Raw genomic sequence first — 6,000 nt, 5'->3', positions numbered from 1 at the left:
AATTCTGCTGTAGGGTTGTTCAACATACTCAAGAAGGCCCAATTCATTTATTTGCTCTCTCTCCGTAGATCTTTTTTTTTAAATACAGACCATATCGTTGCTCTACTGCAACATAAAAGCACACCTGATGTAATTCTGTGCAATACTGAAATTAGAAAAACCACTGTATCCTCAAGGTCCTGCGATCAGAATATCCAGTATCATCTTGCGTTGTAAAATGTCGCAAAATAAATAACGAGATAAATGTAGACGACAGGACATTCCAAAAGCTCAAAATGTTAACATATGAATTTTTGACACCTTAATTATGCAAATGGAAATACGGTTTGGCGATTTTGAAAGCATCCAGTTTGAGTTGTTGGATCCAACTCAGTTCATAGTTTACAAAGAGAGCTTCCCTGCTATTAAACTGAACAGTCTTATGAACATTTACCGCTGTTTTAATAGGAAAGGACTAGAAAGTGAATTGATTAAGATTTATTTCGATATAGAGAAACATTTGTCCCCTAAAACGTTTACATTACATTGTCCTCAATGACCTCGAACCAGTGTATGTGGAGATGTCTTATTATTATTATTATTATTATTATTATTATTATTATTATTATTATTATTATTATTATTATTATTATTGCTCTTTGTTTTACGTCGCACCGACACAGATAGATCTTATGGCGACGATGGGACAGGAAAGGCCAAGGAATGGGAAGGAAGCGGCCGTGGCCTTAATTAAGGTAGATTTGCCTGGTGTGAAAGTGGGAAACCACGGAAAACCATCTTCAGGGCTGCCGACAGTGGGGTTCGAACCCACTATCTCCCGGATACGAGCTCACAGCTGCGTGCTTCTAACCGCACGGCCAACTCGCCCGGTTGTGGAAATGTCGAAATTGATTCCTTTAATATTAACATTTCCTGTGACTACTGAAGGGAGTATGAGCACTCTGAAGAGGATAAAAACATAATTGCGTAATTCAATGAACAACAGTGGCGTATGATGGGATCAAGACGTGGGCTACCACTAGACTTAGGTTACCCCCTTTTCGATGGTTGGTTTAGTGAAAGTCAAGTCTTCTGCGCTTTTGAGCTGCAGCCAGTAGCCACCGGAAGTTGCCTGCTGTGTTGTCAAGGCTGCTTCACAAGCTAATGCCCAGGCTTCTGCTACTGCCAATGCTCAACCCCTGATCAGTTGGAGATGGTAGCCTAAGGTTTAGCAATTTCAGGTCCGGCTTTTGTGGCTAAATGTGTAGAATGCTTGCCTTTGGTCCGATGGCCCCGGTTCAATTTTCAGGATCAACCCCCTCATACTGTTTATTACCCTGGCTGGGGGGCTGGGTATTTATGACGTCTTCGCCATTCATGTTATCCTCTTTAGGCCTATATTACACTATCACATTTCTGTGTCACAGAAGTTTGATAATATTTATGTGATAAAATATTTTACAGTGTAATATGGCATCTTTGATCACATCTAGCTGTGACAAAGTTCTGTGATAAAAGTTATACTCACCATCATACCTTTGATCAAATCTCTGACAAGGCAGAAGAAAATGGCGGGTAATAAGTACACATGGTCTGTGGCAACCACAAAACTTCTTATTTCACATTATGAGTCACATGAAATGTTGTACAATTCGAAGCATAAAGATTATAAAAACAGGAACAAAAGACTGGAAATTTATAAAAATATTGCGGAAGCCATAAATGTCATACAAGACGGATGTACAACGAATGACGTAAGGAAGAAATTAAATGGACTGAGAAGCCAATATTTGGGGGAGAAAATGAAAGTGAGTAATTATTACAACTATTTATTAATTACTGTTCTTGCTGCTGTTATAGTTTGTAAAAAATAATAAATTTGATAATTAACATTCATTGAATAATCTTGGTTATTTTTAAGGTTAGATAATAGGTACTTATAGAATGTGAAAACAGGTAGAACACGAATTTGCCATAACATGACTCCAATACCTTATGACGACACATACAATACACATTAAAATAGTACAAATTCAATCTTTTATTATAGTATGTTTTGTAAAGAAACACTATATATAGTATATTATTTTTCTGCTTACCGGTATGAGTTTTTAAAATAAAAGAGAGGCCTATTGCATGTAGATCACATACATTACTGTGAAATTTAATGGAAGTACATTATAGGCTTATTTGGATGTCTATATTTTTTACAGATACTTAATAGCAAAAGGAGTGGTCAAGGTAGCAATGACATTTATACACCTACAGCCTACTGGTATCCATTACTGTCATTCTTGGATGGTTCAACTGCTGCTGACAAATCTATTTCAAACCTCGACGCTTCGGAACCTGAGACACAAAATGACGATATTGAAGAACCAGTAAGTAGGCCTTCAATGCACTTACATATACTTATTTTGCCATGGGACTCTCCCTACGCCATTGTAGAATGTTTTGAATGCCTCACGAATCTCTCGGCCATGACGACCGTATCCTGAATTTAATTGTCTTTCTAAGGCTTGCATTTCCTGATTTTCTTCATGGGTTTTTATTTCTAAATACTGGTAGCCATCGTCTTGAACTGAATAGAGCTCCCTCTGGGTGTACAAAAATCTTCTTTTTTCTGTTAGAAGATTGTGTAGTGTACATGCTGCTAGAGTCAATGTTGTGACTTTGGCAGGAGATAGGTTAATTGTGGTTAAGAAGACACGAAACCGACTAGCCAAAATGCCAAATGAGCTCTCAATCATTCTTCTTCCTCGAGACAATCTATAATTAAATACTTTTTCCTCTTTTGTTATATTTGCTAAAGGATAAGGCTTCATGACGTTGTAACTGAGCGGGAAAGCATCATCAGCGAGTACTACATATGGTAAGGAAATATTAGAGTTGGGCAACTGCTTGTCACCTGGTATTTTCAACATGTCCCTATCAATCAGGCAGCGCCGAAGAGCACTTTTGGCAAATACTCCACTGTCACCTATTCGACCATTTGTTCCAATGTCTACATATATAAATTTATAGTTTGCATCAGCAAGGGCAAATAAAATTATGCTATTGTATGATTTATAATTGAAGTGATGGGATCCGCTATTATGTGGGCAGGTAATGCGGATATGCTTTCCATCCATTGCTCCAATAGTGTTAAAAACATTCCACTTCTTCTCAAAATCATTTGCAATATTTTTCCATTCATCTTCACTTGAAGGTACCTAAAACAGGAAAATATTATTTTATTATTTATTTACTTATTTTCTTACAGGAGCAGCCTCCAAATGAAAATAACGATCCCAGGTCTTCAACTTCAAGAGCTGAAACTGTACCTAATGATCACTCTTACATATTAGAACCACCACCAAAAAAGAAGAATAAATCATTGTATGATTCTTTATTGTCGGAGGCTTCTAAAACTATGTCCCAAATGTCTAAAATTGTAAAGGAATACCCAAGCGAAAAATAAGACGATTCTTTAGATAACTTCGGGAAATTCATTGTTTCTGAATTAAGGGACATCAAGAATGCCAGCAATGATCATATTTTTCGGCAAACCAAGAGAAAAATTCAACAAGTTGTTATGGATACATGGAACATGATTGACTCAGCTTGTCCAGATGTATCACACACTTCTGAGTCAAGCCCTTGTGCTGATTCCTTAAGTCCCCAATCCCTCTCTCTCAGTGAAAATGTAATTCTGAGCCATGCATCTGGTGATTCAATAGATAATGAACAGCTGACACAAGATCATGTGTATTATGTAACCGATATTCTGTAAAGTATTCATCATTCTTGTAGCACAATAAATCATATTGTTATGTGTGCATTTCCATATTTTTGCTTCCTCCTCAGTCCGTATGTAGCATATGCTCTACATGTGGTTTTGTTTACTTACAATAATACAGAACAATTAAAAATAATAATAATAATAATAATAATAATGGTAGGAAAGGCCGAGGTGGTGGCGGTGGTGTTTATTGTTTTAAGAGGAAGTACAACTAGGCAACCATCCTCTATATAACACTAATCAGAGGGAAAAATGGAAGGGATCCGACTCTTCGAAAAATGAAGATATCGGTCAAAGAAAGAGAAGGGCCACGAAGGGCGTGAAAATGAGACTCCCTAGCCCTCGCAAACCTAATAGCGTCGGGGTCGGAAAAGAACAAGAGTTGACCAAGGGAGGTCGGATAGGATAGATGAAAGTGAGGAGCCTGGCACAAGTGGAAGCAATGCCAAGACTCAGCTGAGGGCCCCATGGTCGCCAACCCACGATCCAAAGTTCGGAGGCCCCTTTTAGTCACCTTTTACGACAGGCAGGGGATACCGTGGGTGTTATTCTACCACTCCCACCCACAGGGGGAGGAAAGCCTGAGTCCTGATGTAGCATATATGCTACACGTCATAAAACAACTTGGTGAAACACATTAATTTTCTATGGTGATTTTTAAAAGTTATTTGAGAAAAATGTAACACATCGAATGCAAGAACAGGTTCGGGGCTGAAGGGGTACTACTTGTGTTTCAAATTCTACAACAGTGAGCATGATATAAAATAACAACAAAATTACCTTCAAGTATTCATCTTTCATTGATTTGTAGATAGCTTCACAGGTTTCTGGAACAACTTTTGAAATAGTACATTGTGGAATTCTGGTACTAAACTGTAAGCTTGAAAAACTTTCTCCAGTAGCCAAAAATCTCAGTGTTACCATAACACGATCTTCCACACTTATAGGGTTCCTCAAGTGAGTACTTTGTTTTGCTATATACGGTGATACTTTCGAAACAACAAACTGAAATGTTTCATCATCCATTCTTAAGTACTTAGTGTAGGATTTCACATCTTCACATTTAAGCTCTCTCAGTAGTGTCTGGTGTATTCCCCTTGTATCTCTTCTTCCTACCCATTCTCTAACCCAAATGCGTTTCTTCTTTGATCTTTTCTTTAGTATTAATGCGATAACCATTACTGCACTTACAGTTGCAGCACATGCATAGAACTGTTGTGGATCCATCTTTACAGAACTGTGACATAACATATGATAAAAGCTTTGACATAGTGTACTATACTGAATGAGCACATTTGATCACATACATGTGACTTAAAGATGTTATCACATTCTGTGACACAGAAATGTGATAGTGTAATATAGGCCTTAGGTCACCACCAAGCCTATACAGATGCCATTCACCATTGTTATTATTATTATTATTATTATTATTATTATTATTATTATTATTAAATAAAAATGTTGAATTTTACAGTGGTCGTGCCCATCGTTCACTGGTTAATTAGCTTCATCGGGAGGTCTGTGGTGGTGTCCGATCCATGATCACGGGTTCGACTCCAACCAACGAAAGAGAACACTAAACCTGAAAGATTGCATTTCATTTTAGCAGATCTACGAATAAACAGAAAACTACATTACTCTTATAACAACAGCCCTGCAGTGTCTTCCAGCTTCCTACAAAGATGTAGAAGTAAACGGAAGTGAAATATCAGCACTCTGTTATCTATATAATTAATTCAGAAGTATGAGGTGAGGAAGTATATACGATGAGTAACGCATGGTTGATAGTTAGCAGTGGCAATCTGACGGACCGAAGCCTAGCACACCTATCCGCCCTAGTCCCCGCTCCTGGCTGATATACAGTACATGGTTGATAGTTAGCAGTGGCAATCTGACGGACCGAAGACCAGCACACCTATCCGCCCTAGTCCCTGCTCCTGGCTGATATACAGCAGCAAGCCGCGCGGGGCGAGTCGAGGCGAGAGAGGCGAGAGTCTGGGCTGCGATATCAATCCCCGATGCCTTGTTATGAGAAACGTGCGACGTTTTTTCTCACTGGTTTCAAGTTTTATACACTGACTGACAGAGCAAATGCAACACCAAGAAGGAGTGGTCAGAACTTTATGCCAATTGCAGGGGAGACTGACGTCACTGAGGTATGCTCATGATGTGAAATGCGCCGCTGTGCTGCGCACGTAGCAAACGATAAATGGGACACGGCGTTGGCGAATGGCCCA

The sequence above is a fragment of the Anabrus simplex genome, chromosome X (assembly GCF_040414725.1).
Source record: "Anabrus simplex isolate iqAnaSimp1 chromosome X, ASM4041472v1, whole genome shotgun sequence".
Lineage (NCBI taxonomy): Eukaryota > Metazoa > Arthropoda > Insecta > Orthoptera > Tettigoniidae > Anabrus > Anabrus simplex.
This window is presented reverse-complemented; position numbering follows the sequence as displayed.